Source organism: Pelodiscus sinensis, chromosome 2 (assembly GCF_049634645.1).
Source record: "Pelodiscus sinensis isolate JC-2024 chromosome 2, ASM4963464v1, whole genome shotgun sequence".
Lineage (NCBI taxonomy): Eukaryota > Metazoa > Chordata > Testudines > Trionychidae > Pelodiscus > Pelodiscus sinensis.
The window spans coordinates 121,095,904-121,111,209 of NC_134712.1; the positions used below are offsets into that span (position 1 = coordinate 121,095,904).

A 15,306-nucleotide genomic window follows, 5' to 3' on the forward strand; every position below is an offset into this window, starting at 1 on the left:
AGATTTTGCACAAATACTTTTAATGGAAGAGTTTTTCCGTTAAAAGTATTTGCGCAAGAGAGTGTCTACACTGGCATGTGCTTTTGTGCAAAAGATGTGCTTTTGCGCAAAAACATCCGTGCCAGTGTAGACGCTCTCTTGCACAAGAAAGCTCTGATGGCCATTTTAGCCATCGGGCTTTCTTGCGCAAGAAATTAACATTGCCTGTCTACACTGGCCTCTTGCGCAAGAATACTTGTGCAAGAGGGCTTATCCCTGAGGGGGAGCGTCAGAGTATTTGTGCAAGAAGCACTGATTTTGTACATTACAACATCAGTGTTCTTGCGCAAATATTCGCGGCCAATGTAGACAGGCATCAGTGTTCTTGCGCAAATATTCGCGGCCAATGTAGACAGGTGGCAAGATTTTGCACAAAAGCAATTGCTTTTGCGCAAAATCTTGCCAATGTAGACATAACCTTGATGTGAGGATGTCTGCCAAAGGGATGCATTGGTGGGGTTGTAAGTGGTTGAGAAGCCCAATTCTTGAGTTGCAACTTTCTCCAAGGAGACGACAAGCATAATGTGAGAGGAGACATAGTTGTTGGCTGGACTGTGGTTTTCTTTCTTTCCTCCTTCACTGCTTCTCTGTCTCTTGAGTCTGTGAATAACAAGAAGCCAATATACACAGTTCTTAGAAAAATGGACTAATAGTTTCGCCTATGTGTTATTGATTTAAATGCACATTTATGCTCATGAAATTGTAGCCATTCATTCCACTCCTTTCCTTGTAAAAATTCTGCAGGAGTTCTGTAGTGTTCACCATTCTTAAGCATGGCTACAAAGTTCTAATACAAAGTATTCTTATAGCTGAGAGCTCTCTTGCAGTGGAAAGTGCAGTAGGAAGCATGTAGCCCTGAAGCCTTCCACTTTCCTACCATATCAGCACATTAACCTAACAATTCAGATGAAAGAGAACTAGAATTCCGCATTGGTGTCAGTACAAATATTTTAACCTTGCCTGATATACTGTAAGGACCATAAAGACCATATTAAATCTAAAGATTTTTTAAAATGAATATCCAATTTTAGAGTATTTGTTAAATGCAGGGGGAGGGGAGAAAATATGATTAAGAGTAGCACCAAGACTCAGGTCTCTGGAAATGTGTTCCTGTAGCTGTAGAAGTCTTATAAATCACATAAGTGTTTTTCAGGTTGTAGGTTCAGCTGTGTAATCCTTCACTTCCTTTCACAGGAGGTCTGAAATGGGATTACATCAATGTTAACTCGGTATCCTTCTAGTGCACTTTGCTGGCATTATGCTTAGAGAGCACTAGGATTTCTCAATACTTAGGCACTCAACGGTGTTGTTAGGAATAAAAAAAAACCTCTCAACACCTGTTTGCAAATACCCCTTGAGACATTATGAGTCAAAGACATATTTTTTCATACATAAAATTTCACAAGCATATGCCACAGATTGGTTTTGTATGGTGCCTCTTCCATTTGTGTTTGGAGACTGGCCACTTTCAGAATGAACATGTTGTAAGATACATCCTTTGTGAGGCTTCCCATTAAAAACAGATTTTGTAAATCAAATCCTCATCCAAATGAAGCTGATGGCAAAACAAGGGCCAGGTTTTCATTCATGGATATTAGGGTTCAGATCTTCATGAGTGTCTAACTTCCACTGAAATGAAAGGCACCTAAATACCCATGAGGATCTGAGCCTAGCTGAGTAGGTTCTCTGTTAGGCAATACTATGGGAAATTGTGGACAGTAATTCCTCTCTTCTGGCCTCATCCTCCACTCCTTACTTATGTGAGTAATCACTGAAGCCATGTGATTGCCCAATTGAAGGCAATAACATTATTGGCATGAAATAGAATAGCAGAATCAGGACCCATATTTAGGAAGTGCTACTACCTTACAATACAAACTCTATGAAGTGTGGCTAGTAAATGAAACAATAACACAGTAGAACCACAGAGTTATGAACACCAGAATTATGAACTGACCAGTCAACCATACACCTTGTTTGGAACCAAAATACGCAATCAACCAGCAGCAGAGATAAAATAAAATAAAGCAAGTACAAAGAGTGTGTTAAATGTAAACTCCTACAATAATGTAAAAAAATCTGAAAAATAAGAAAACTCTGTACTTGTTTCATTTAAAGATAGTTGAAAGCAGCATTTTTCTTTTGAATAGCAAAGTTTCAAACCTGTAATGAGTCAGAGTTTAGTTGCAACTTTTGAAAGAACAGCCAGCATAATGTTTTGTTCTGAGATACAAACTTTTCAGAGTTACAAAAAACATCTTTTCTCAAGGTGTTTGTAATTTTGAGGTTCTCCTGAATTACAATGTATATGGCAATCCTCATAATCAGTACCTTCCCGTGCACCATCATAAATTTATTGTGGCTGTATAAAAGCTAAGTAGCCTACATTTCTTCTTTGGGAAAGGCTGGTGACCTTCTCAGAGAGTAGTTACTAACAGTTCACAAACATGCTGGAAGGACATAAAGTGGGGTTCCGCAGCATCAGTTCTGGGACCGGTTCTGTTCAATATCTTCATCAACAATTTAGATACTGGCATAGAGAGTACGCTTATTAAGTTTGCAGATAATACCAATCTGGAAGGGGTTGGCAAGTGCTTTGGAGGATTGGGTCAAAATTCCAAATGATCCGGACAAACTAGAGAAATGGTCTCAAGTAAACAGGATAAAGTTTAATAGGAAAAATGCAAAGTATTCCACTTAGGAAGTGTAGTGGGGCGGACTGGCCGCCCACTGAACTGGAGGGGGAGGAACCCCTCCGGACACCCTGTTGGGCTGAGGCTAACCCCGCCCTGTCACCTGACCGGAAGCCAAGGGGCGGGCCAAGGCCTATAAAACCCCAGGCAGCAGCCGCAGTGGGAGGTGAGCCAGTCAAGTGGCTAGAGGCCCCTCCTGGGCTCCCAGCTTGGGGAGTGAGGACTGAGGCCTGGCCGGGGCCGCCTGCCTGCCGGGGCCCCGAGGCAGACTACCAGTTCCCGGCCTGGGAAGCGGAGGCCCGGCTCAACTGCCCAACCCTGCCCGCACCTGAAACCCAGCTGAGCCCCAGGGACCTGCAAGCAGCCACAGACCGGACCGGGCTGCCTGGGTGGGACAAGACTCTCCTGAACTTCCTGGCTCCACTGCCCGACACCAAGGTACCGCCTGAGGGGGAGAACGGAAGTGGCCCAGGGGTAGTGGGGCTGTTAAAGGCCCCTGGGCCGGCGTGTTTCGGGCCCGGAGCCCCCCGCTGAGCCAAAGCAGCCTGCACGGCTGCCCTAGGGCCCTGGGCCGGGGTGCAGTGGAGTGGGTGGGCCTGCGCCCCCCCCGTCACCCACCGGTTGGGTGGCAGTCTCCCTCCCTCCCCCCTGCTACAGGTGATCCGCCTGCACCCCTTTTGAACAAGGAGCTCCCTGACTGAGTGTTTGTTGCCACGCCCTGAACTGAGGGCCTGGCCCCTGCTTGAAACTGATTGGGTTCGCTTGCGGGCACACCCCGAACTAAAGGTGGAAGCACACCCAGTGGACTAGCTAGGCCGGCCTTAAAGGGGCAGCACAGTGGGGCGGACTGGCTGCCCACTAAACCGGAGGGGGGAGGACCCACGTCCTGACAAGCAAGAAGGTGGTGGAGAATGTGGGTACCATAGCGATATAGTCGATCCCGCCCCTGACGTGAGGGGCTGAGCGTGTGCCTCAGTGTACCCTAACCGGAAATTTTTTTTTTTGTTTGTGGGTGGTTCTTCACTTTTTTCCCTTCCGGTCCTGTGATTTCGTGTGAGAGGAACATGGAGTGGGACGTGGTGCTCAAGGTGCTGGCTGAGGGTCAGCAACAGCAACAGAAGCTCTTAGCTCAACAGTTGGCGGCACAGCACCAACAACAGCAGGAGCTACTGCGGCAGCTGGGCGCCCCACATGGCCAGCTCCGACAGGAGAGGGCGAAGCAAAACCAGACGGGTACCGCAGCCACCCCGGCTCTCCCGGATGGCCCACCCATCCTCACGACGCCGGGACCGGCGGGGGTCCCAATGGTGTTTGCCCTCGATTCGGGGTGCAGCCAGACGCTCATCCACCCCGATGTCCTCCCAGCCGTCGTGGTGCCCGAAGGGGAGTTGCAGCTGCGGTGTGTCCATGGGGACGTGAGGACGTATCCACGGGTTCGACTCCTCCTGACTATTCAAGGCATCACCCGAATAATGCAAGTAGTGGTAGTGGCCAATTTGCCATACCCCATGGTGTTGGGCCATGATTGGCCAGGACTTACAGCCCTCATCCATGAGACTGGCCGTGGGGAGCCGCCTACGCTGACTGAGCTAGACCGGGAACTCCTGGGAGAGGATCCCCAGGGGGCCCGAATGCGGGGGTCGCTCCACAGCAGGGAGCCAGCAGAGGTCGAGGCACCTGAGCTGACAGACCCTGTGCCCTCAGACCTGGAGGATGCCCCGATTTCTCTGGACTCGATGGACTTTCCCCAGGACCAGCGAGACGATCCCACCCTACAAGCAGCCTACGACCAACTCGCCTGTGTCGACGGGACTGTGGTTGAGCCGCAAAGGGCTACACAGTGGCCCCGGTTTGAGCTACGAGCAGACAGTCTCTACCGGGTCATGCGGAACACGCAAACTCAGGAGGAAGAAGCCCAGTTACTGGTACCCCGGGCACATCGGCGGGCAGTGTTGAGACTGGCTCACGACATTCCCGCTGCAGGTCACCTTGGGCACAAGAAGACCCTGGCCCGAGTTCTGGCCCGTTTTTTTTGGCCAGGAGTGTATAAGGAAGTCAAAGACTATTGTCAGTCCTGCCCCGCCTGCCAGCTAGCCGCCGCCCCGGGGGTGCCAAAAGCCCCACTCGTTCCATTACCAGTGGTAGGGACCCCCTTCGAGCGGGTTGCCCTGGACATAGTGGGGCCCTTTCCACGGAGCAAGGCGGGGTTCCGCTATATCCTGACGCTCATAGACTAAGCGACCAGGTTCCCCGAAGCTATCCCCCTCCGAAATACCCACGCCCACACCATCGTGAACGAACTGGTCCGAATCTTTGCCTGGGTAGGGCTACCGAGGGAGCTACTGACCGACCAAGGAACAAACTTTACGTCCCGGCTGCTGCATCAGGTCTGCGACATTTTAGGCATTCGCAAGTTACAGACCTCCGTCTACCACCCCCAGACTGATGGGCTGGTAGAACGGTTTAACCGCACCCTAAAGGGGATGCTGAGGAAATTTCCACCAGCTGAAATGAAACACTGGGACCAGCTAGTTCCTTTGCTCTTGATGGCTGTGCGAGAGGTGCCACAGGCCTCCACTCGATTTTCCCCTTTCGAGCTCCTCTACGGCAGATGCCCTCGCGGCATCCTCAACTTGATGAAGGAGGCCTGGGAATGAACCCCCTCTACCTCGGTAGGATTCTTGCAGCACGTACTCCGGCTCCAGGAGAGACTCGCTCAGGCGGGGGCCATGGCTCAAGAGAACCTGCAGGCGGCCCAAAGCGCGCAGGAGTGGGGGTACAACCGGGAAGCCCGGGAAAGAGCATTCGAACCCGGGGATAGGATACTGCTGTTACTCCTGTCTGAGGAGTCAAAATTGTTGGCCCGCTGGCAGGGACCTTATGAGGTTTCTCGCCGATGGAGCCCGGTCACCTACGAAATTTATCAGCCAGACCGGCGAAAGAAAAAACAAATTACTACATAAACCTCCTCAAACCCTGGTGAGAACGAGAAGGACTGATGGTCGCTCCATACCCCCCGGAACCCGTACTAGGTCCCCAGGTAGCAGAGGTCAATGAAGGAGGGGAACCCCCGTTAGGGGATACCCTGTCCAAGGACCAACGGAAGCAAGCCCAGCGGCTCATTGGAGCGTTCCCCAATACGTTCAATTCGAGGCTGGGCCAAACCTCAGTGGTAACCCATAGCATCCGAACCACGCCCGGACAGGTCGTTCGGGAAGGGAACAGACCTCTTCCTCGACGGATGCGCGACGGGGTGGAACAGGAGGTTCGGACCATGTTGGGGTTGGGGGTGATCGAACGATCCAAGAGTGAATGGAGGAGCCCCATCGTGCTGGTCCCTAAACCGGATGGAAGTATTAGATTTTGCATTGATTTTCGAAAGGTCAACGCTATGTCAAAGTTTGATGCCTACCCGATGCCGCGGACGGATGAGCTCCTGGAGCGCCTGGGGAAAGCCAGTTTCATAACAACCCTAGACCTTACCAAGGGCTATTGGCAGATCCTGTTGGACCAGGAGTCCCGAGAGAAAACAGCTTTCACTACCCCATCAGGGTTCTTCCACTTTGTGCGCATGCCATTCGGTCTCCATGGGGCACCCGCCACCTTTCAGCAGATGATCGACCGCCTGCTCGCGCCCCATCTGGAGTATGCTGCGGCCTACCTTGATGACGTGGTCATCTACAGTAGCAGCTGGGAGGAACACGTAGACTGAGTGGCGGCGGTACTACGAACGCTCCGGGACGCAGGTCTCACGGCCAACCCAAAAAAAATGTAAAATCGGCTGGCAGGAGACCACCTATTTAGGTTATAGGTTAGGACGCGGATTAATCCAACCCCTGGTGGGAAAGGTGGAGACTATACAGAATTATCCCCTACCAACAACCAAAAGGAAGGTCCGGCAATTCCTGGGACTGGCGGGGTACTACCGCCGATTTGTTCCCCAATTCGCCAGCTTGGCCGCTCCTCTCACTACACTACTTACGAAGGAGAAACCCCAGAGAGTGAGATGGAGCCCAGCGTGTGACAAGGCCTTTCAGCAACTCAAAGAGGCTATGTGCAGTGAGCCTGTCTTGTTTAGCCCGGACTTTGACAAACCCTTTGTTGTTCAGACAGATGCCTCAGCCAGTGGGCTGGGTGCCGTACTCTCCCAGGAGGTCAACGGAGAAGAACGCCCGGTGGTCTACATCAGCCGCAAACTATTTCCCCGAGAACGCCAGTACTCCGTGATAAAAAGGGAGGCCCTGGCCATCAAATGGGTGGTCGAAGCCTTAAGGTACTACCTGCTGGGAGATGCGTTTACTTTATTTACAGACCATGCCCCGCTAAAGTGGTTACAAAATATGCGGGACACCAATAGCCGACTTATGAGGTGGTACTTAACCCTCCAACCCTATGTATTCTCCATCTGCCACAGGACAGGAAAGGCAAACGCCAATGCAGATGCGTTGTCTCGCCTGGCGGAGGAGCAAGGGCCCAGTCCCGAGGATCGGGGCCTGGACTTAAGGGGGGAGGTGTGTAGTGGGGCGGACTGGCCGCCCACTGAACCGGAGGGGGAGGAACCCCTCCGGATGCCCTGTTGGGCTGAGGCTAACCCCACCCTGTCACCTGACCGGAAGCCAAGGGGCGGGCCCAGGCCTATAAAACCCCAGGCAGCAGCCGCAGTGGGAGGTGAGCCTGCCAAGTGGCTAGAGGCCCCTCCTGGGCTCCCAGCTTGGGAGTGAGGACTGCCTGGCCGGGGCTACCTGCCTGCCAGGGCCCCGAGGCAGACTACCAGTTCCTGGCCTGGGAAGGGAAGGCCCGGCTCAACCGTCCGACCCTGCCCGCACCTGAAACCCAGCTGAGCCCCAGGGACCTGCAAGCGGCCACAGACCGGACCGGGCTGCCTGGGTGGGACAAGACTCTCCTGAACTTCCCGGCTCCACTGCCCGACACCAAGGTACCGCCTGAGGGGGAGAACGGAAGTGGCCCAGGGGAAGTGGGGCTGTTAAAGGCCCCTGGGCCGGCGTGTTTCGGGTCCGGAGCCCCCCGCTGAGCCAAAGCAGCCTGCACGGCTGCCCTAGGGCCCTGGGCCGGGGTGCAGTGGAGTGGGTGGGCCTGCGCCTCCCCCGTCACCCACCGGTTGGGTGGCAGTCTCCCTCCCTCCCCCCTGCTACAGGCGATCCGCCTGCACCCCTTCTGAACAAGGAGCTCCCTGACTGAGTGTTTGTTGCCACGCCCTGAACTGAGGGCCTGGCCCCTGCTTGAAATTGATTGGGTTCGCTTGCGGGCACACCCCGAACTAAAGGCGGGAGCACGCCCAGTGAACTAGCTAGGCCGGCCTTAAAGGGGCAGCGCAGTGGGGCAGACTGGCCCACGTCTGGACAAGCAAGAAGGCTACAGGAAGGAACAATACATTTCACACATACAAAATGTAAAATGACTGTCTAGGAAGGAGAGCTGCAGAAAGGGATCTAGGGGTCATAATGGACCACAAGCTACATATGAGTCAATGGTGTGACACTGTTGCAAAAAAAGCAAACATGAATCTGGGATGCATCAACAGTAGTGTTGTAAGCAAGACATAAGTCATTCTTCTGCACTACTCTGTGCTGATTAGGCCCCAGTTAGAGTATTGTGTCCAGTTCTGGGCACCACATTTCAAGAAAGATGTGGAGAAATTAGAGAAGGTCCAGAGAAGAGCAACAACAATGATTAAAGGTCTAGAAAATGTGACCTATGAGGGAATACTGAAATAATTCGGCTTGTTTAGTTTAGAAAAGAGAAGACTGAGAAGGGAACATGACATCAGTTTTCAAGTATCTAAAAGGGTGTTATAAAGGAAGGAGAAAAATTGTTATCCTTGGCCTCTGAAGATAGAACAAGAAGCAACAGGCTTAAATTGCAGCAAAAGTGGTTTAGGTTGGACATTAGGAAGAACATCCTAACTGTCAGGATGTTTAAACCCTGGAATAAATAGCCTATGGGGGTTGTGGAGTCTCCATCACTGGAGATATTTAAGAGCATATTGGATAGCCATCTATCAGGGATGGTCTAGATGGTGCTTGGTCCTGCCGTGAGGGAAGGGGACTAGACTTGGTGTCCTCTCAAGGTTCTTCCAGTACTAGTATTCTAGGATGCTATGACTCTATGATTCTATGTTTCTAACTGTGGCTCCTTTAGGAGGTAATGAGCTTCTTAGGGTGCGGTGAGAACCCCCAGGAGCCTTCCAAAGTTTGCAGTATAGGGGTTCCAAATTTCTTATATATTTAGACCTTCAAATCATTGAGGGGAGGACCTTTGCCATATACAATTTTTTGAGAGTTTTAGACCTGTTCAAGTTTGAACATTTGTTGGCTCTACGCTGGTGGTCACTATATTGTAACTGTGACTCATTTCAACCGTAACACTTTAGTGTTCTTGAGAGGCAATATATACTCTGAATTCTGACATGAGCTTGCAGCCTTAGCTCTGCCCTCACAAAACTTTTTTTGGACAGAGGATAATTATTTTTGTTAATTGTAAAACATAGTAATAATAGAACTCACATTCCAGTTACTGGTTTGAGAAATCTTGTACTGTTCCATAGCACTGCCATTCAAAATCGTGCTGAAACATATGTCAATGTGATGTTTTCACTTACTTCATGCTAAAAATACAACTACAGCCTTGACCTATCTTCCATATGTTTATCTATATCATCATCATCACCATACTAAGCTGTTGGGCAATAATACAAAACAGAAGGGAGAATGAAATGCACAGGTGCTACTTATACTTCAAAAGCTTCAAGTTGAACTTTAATGAGATAGGGCTACAGATTTAGAAATCCCAGCTTCTATTCCATTAGAATGATGATTCCTATTCAGTTTTGCCAGCAATTTCATTACCTGACTTCAAGTGCAGAAATTGGACCTTTTCTTGGGAATATCACATTATATGTCAATGTAAATTCAAAAAAGAATAAAAGAGGGTTTAGATGTGTATAAAATAGATTAACATCCTATAAAATTAAGGATGGGGGTTCCAATAATATGCACAAAGATTTCAGCTAGCAACTTGATTTTTAAGGGAAACATTTGTTTTCTGAAATTTCATTGCCACTAGTAGATTAAATATCCAGACTATATAAGATCCTAAAACTGAGCACCAGTAGCTAGTATGTCCAGTGGTGCCAGAAAAGAAGGGACATTCAGTACTGTCTTGCTGAACTTCTCAAGTTTTCTATTTGAGCCTAGGGGAATTCCAAAGTGTCCTTACCTCCAATGGTACACTGCTCACACATTTTCAGTCTGCTTGACATCTGCAAAACATTCAGGCTATGTACAGGCTATTTGGAGACAGAATCATATTAAATCTGAAAGCAAATTCGATCTCTTCACAATTTTGGAGTTACGTTGAATCATAATATGCCATGTGGAATCACAGTATGTCACTTCATGTCACTTTGTTTTGTGATATAATTCCACATAACCATGCACTTCATAGCTGAAGTCAATTACACTGACTGTTTACATACAAAGCAAGAAACATACCAGTCGTACATCAGCTGCCATGCATCCAGCACTCATAGGCTGTGTCCAGACTCAGGGTTTTTTTCGAAAAAAAGTAGACTTTTTTCGAAAAAAATTCACCTGCGTCTAGACTACAGCCGCGTTCTTTCGAAATTAAATCAAAAGAACACGGCTTTTCTTTCGACGGCGGTAAACCTCATTTCACAAGGAAGAACGCCTTTTTTCGAAAGTGCCTTTTCGAAAAAAAGACATTCTTGAATGCCAACAGGGCTTTTTAGAAAGAGAGCATCCAGACTCACTCACTGCTTTCTTTCGAAAAAGCAGCTTGCTTTTTCGAAAGTTCCGCTTGCAGTCTAGATGCTCTTTTTCAAAAGAGGCTTTTTCGAAAGTATCTTTCGAAAAAGCCTCTTTCAAAAGAGGCTTGCAGTCTAGACATAGTCCTAGGAAAGAACTGTAGGGGAAAAAAGGCAAAAGGTGACAAGGGAAAGCGAAATATTGGGTTAGGGCACAATTTTATTAGAATCAATACCTTTTGCAGCAACATAACTTTAAGAGAAATTATGATTGGAAAAAATCAAAACATTTTATTTTGACTGTGTCATTTCCTTTAAATAATGTCAAAATGTTTTATTGGGATAATGGAGATACATTTTAGTTTGGCTTGTGCATTATATTAGAGTATTAAATTTTTTATTGTACTTAATATTTTAATATGCTATAAAAGTTAAAACAAAATTAATTATTGTTATTAAATTAAAAGCATTTGACATTATTGACACAATATTTTTGTGAATAATTTTTTAAATTTGCATTTCAAAGGAATATTTGAAATTTTGGCTTTTCAGTTCTCATTGGGAAAATGTAGAAATTTTAATATTTCACAATTTCTTGATGATCAGAAAATCCTGTTTCTAACTAGCACCAATGAAAACATTTGCAGAGTGCTTAGTGTGAAATGTTGTAAAGAAGTTTATGTAGCATTAGAAAATATTTGGTTGTCTTTAGTTTGATTAAACTGGAAACAACAGATCTAGGTTAGTTCATTTGTATTTCACAACCGGTTTGCTCATCTATGACATCAAGAGATACACTCAAATTTCTCTATGTCCATCATCTTCCTTTTTTGCAACTCTGAATTCTGAAATTCACAGAGCCATCAATAAATAAAAAAAATGTCCTGAATTTTGCTTTGAGGTTTGAGTTTACTCTGAAGATCAGACTCTGAAATAGGTGAAAGTTACCCTAAAAATGAAGGATAGTGAAGGACTACATGCCTTGAAATAAGGGACACAATGGCTATGTCTAGACTACAGGCTTCTTACACAAGAAGCTTTTTTTGGAAGAGATCTTCTGGAAAAACTTCTTGGTCAAAAGAGCGTCCACACTGCAAAAGCACATCGAAAAAGCAATGCACTTTTTTGAAATACAGCATACAGACTGCCTGGATGATATCTCGCATGTAAGCAATGTTTGCTATGGACAGAATGGCCACCAGGGCACCTATGCTTTTTCCTCTTCCTTCTTCTTCCAGAAAAACTCACTCTTTCCTGTCCACACACGCCTTTTTGTGAAAGAGGTCTTTTTCAAAAAGGCTTTTTCCTCATAGAAAGAGGAATACCAATTGTGCAAAAACTCCTCTGTTCTTTTAATTTACTCTCAAAAGAACACACTTGCAGTGTGGACGTTCTGTGAGTTTTGTCAAAAAAAGGCCGTTTTTCTGACAAAACTCTGTAGTCTAGACATACCCAATGTGATAAACCTTTTTAAACAAATGAGCACACTGTTATATATCTAACAGATATGATAATATCCAGAATGAACCTTAATGAATTTAAGATTTACTGAATTAAATTCAAGTATGTTTAGGAATTTACTGTATTTAAAGACAAATAAATATATACTCTTGAGGAACTGTATGCATTTTCATGGGGTTGGAGGAATACAGTCCTCCAAGAACTACAGACAGTGAGGGGTAGTTAGGAAAATTCATGAAGGTTGTAAACCTCCAGAGAATTATGCCCAGCTGGAGAGAGGCTGGTTCTTAATCAATTCTCCATAAATCAACCGATAAACAAAGGACTTTTGATTGTATAACCTCAGTTAAAACTGACTCAGGGTTTTACTTCTGATCCAGAAAACAGATAGGACCTTTGAGGCAAGTGAGAAATGGAAATATTCAAAAGGTTTTGGCCAACATAACTCCCAATATGAAGTCAGTGCTTTTTCTGAGCTGAAACTATGGTGAATTTTGTTAGAGTTAGGGAAAGGGAACATGACGTGGTAGTCTTCATACCATGTGTGTATGTTCATTTATGGGTATTAATATGTTTTCTCTGTAATGCCTTTCCCTTAAGAATAAATGTAATTCCTTATAAAGAGTTGTGCACGGTAACTTTAAACTGTGAGCAATCACACTCTCTGTGGTACGTGAGGAAAAAAGTAAAACAGATCTGCTTAGGCAGTCTGTCTTTTCTCAGGGGTAGCACAGTCAATAAATTGTGCACCCTGGAATTAACTCTCTTAGGGTATGTCTACACTAGCCCCCTAGTTCGATCTAGGGAGGCAAATGAGGGCGACCGAAATTGCAAATGAAGCGTGCGATTTAAATATCCCATGCTTCATTAGCATGTTCCCAGTCATTCGCCATTTTAGAAATTAACTAGCCCAAAGTAACTGCCTGCGTCTACACCCGGCAGTGAAATGGGATTCTGAATTAAAGCCCTAAATCGAATTAGCTGTTATTCCTCCTGGAATGAGGTTTACCAGCTAATTCAATTTAAGGGCTTTAATTCAGAATCCCGTTTCACTGCCGTGTGTGGACGTGGGCAGTTACTTCAAGCTAGTCAATTTCTAAAATGGCGACCGACCAGGAACATGCTAATGAAGCACGGGATATTTAAATCCCGCACTTCATTTGCAATTTTGGTCGCCCTCATTAGCCTCCCTAGATCAAACTAGGGGGCTAGTGTAGACATGCCCTTAGGAAGAAGAGAGATTTATGTCTCCACCCAAGAGAAAGGACAGCTGAGGAGAATGCAGCTTAGGGCAGGTCTACCCATGGGATAAACTAAATTATGCAACTTCAGGTATGTGAATAATATACCTTACACTGATGTCATGGGTTGAATACACTGCAGTGGCTCAACAAGAGAAACTCTCTGATCTACTTTCCTTAAGCTTCTCATTCTGGTGGAGTATTAGAGTTGATGAGGGCAGTTGATTTAATGGGCCTTCACTAGACTCTCTAACTCAACCCCCAGAGATCAATTGCCATAGCTTCAATTCATTGGGTTATCTACTAGACCTTGAAGATGGATTACAGGTGTAGTTGCCCTGAAATTTGACAGCATTCAAGAATGGTGACAACCTCTATGGGCCCCTGGGCAAGGTGTGTGTGTGTGGGGGGGGGGGCTGGCTCCACGCTTCCAGAATAGGTGAGGCCTTAGGTGGAAGTGGCAGGGCAGCAGACACCAACCCTGAGCACCCACCCAGTGAGTACCATGCTGACCCCCAGGCAGCCCTCAGTGCTGCATGGCAGGCTTTGCTCCCCCCGCCCCAGGCCTCAGAGCTGCATGGAGGGCATGGCACAGCACTCCAGCAGTGACATAAAAGACCCAGGAATCAGGCTGCTGCTCTACTGCAGTAGTGACAGCAGTGGCCAGGAGCCCCAGGCCTCTTTGGATAGCCAGTCCCTAGGGCAACCATCCCCCATCCTCCTTGACAGTGGGTCTGACAGTATGTAAACACATCCCAATAGCCTAGAACTTATTATAACAGAATTAGACAAGGATTCACATTCCTTTTTAAACCTCCTTTTCTAAAGCCAAAGCAGTAAGTGTCTGAAGAGAACACTTGGGAGACATTAGGAGTGAATACAGAGGAACCTTAGGCTGTGCCACTGCTGCTGCTGCCATCACCTCCAGCCGCTGAGCTCTGCTGCTGTTGTTGCTGCTGCTGCACTCTGATTTACTGTGCCAGTTGCCATTCCATGCAGTGCACACAAACATGACACTTCTCTGAATGAAGCTATGATGATGCTGCCAGAAAATTATATGCTTGGGATGTACCAACACATATCTCTGGAGGAACAGGGGAATATTAGTTAGTTATTCCCTCTCACACACTATACAATAGACTGATCATTATGATACCTAGCTGTGTAGTGTCCTTTGTGGAGACACTGAGGATTGGTAATTTCCCACTCCCCATACTCTCTCTCTCTCATGTGGTGGTATCACCAGGACTTTGCAATGGCAATGAGAACCCGAGGGCAACTTTAAAAACCATTGTCAGATGTGGCATGTGCCACCCAAAGCCATCCATGCTTGAGAGGTGTTGGTCTGAGCTCTAGTGCACCACTATTTTCAAATGAAACTCATTCCAAAAGAATGCTCTTTCATCAGTCCTTGGGTCAAATCTAAGGGAAATGATATATTTTTAAGGTTTTGTTGGTATCTGTGAACTGAAATGTATTTGTGTGGAAGGTTGGCATACCTTTATAGTGTGTCACACTAGCAGCAGTATTGATGAAAATCTACTAATGCTGATTAAACTAATTGAGTACTGCTGGTTTGTTCCTAACCCACCCCTCACCCCCTCCAGAATTGCTGGGTTGGTTTGTTTTTTCTTCAAGGAAATCTGTGAGATCACATGAATTACCTGTGGTAAATTACATTATTTTTTGCTTTGGCATCTATTTCCTCATAATTATTTATGTAAAATGTTCAGTATTATGTATGTTTCTGTAAATGGAAAAGTTTTGATTTTATTTTTTTACCTTATACACATCTAATCACATGAATACACACACACACACAAAGACAGACAAAATGAAATAAAACAAAAAAAGACAGCATCAGATATAAAGATTTTAAAGTGCTCTCTGTTTTCTATGACAAGCAATTATGGAGATGGTGTTCAAGTGTATGGCTATATTTAAGAGAGACCATTGACCTGTGATGCCCATGAACTCTTCAGTGCAGACATGTTTCCTAAACCTTTTGTTCCATTTAATCTGCCTCAGTTCTTCTACAAAGATCTCCCCTGACAGAATGGCATCAAAAGAAACAATGGCCTTTTCCTAA

The 15,306-nt window shown here is 46.6% G+C and overlaps 1 long non-coding RNA gene across 1 annotated transcript; it reads right to left on the minus strand.

Moving 5' to 3' along the window:
- Window positions 1-382: 382 nt before the first annotated feature.
- On the minus strand, window positions 383-14,876 carry LOC142826771 (uncharacterized). Its single transcript, XR_012901006.1, has 3 exons — window positions 14,107-14,876; window positions 9,969-10,011; window positions 383-639 (listed from the first exon to the last, which is right to left on the minus strand). It is a non-coding gene; the product is annotated as an uncharacterized LOC142826771 (long non-coding RNA).
- Window positions 14,877-15,306: the final 430 nt, after the last annotated feature.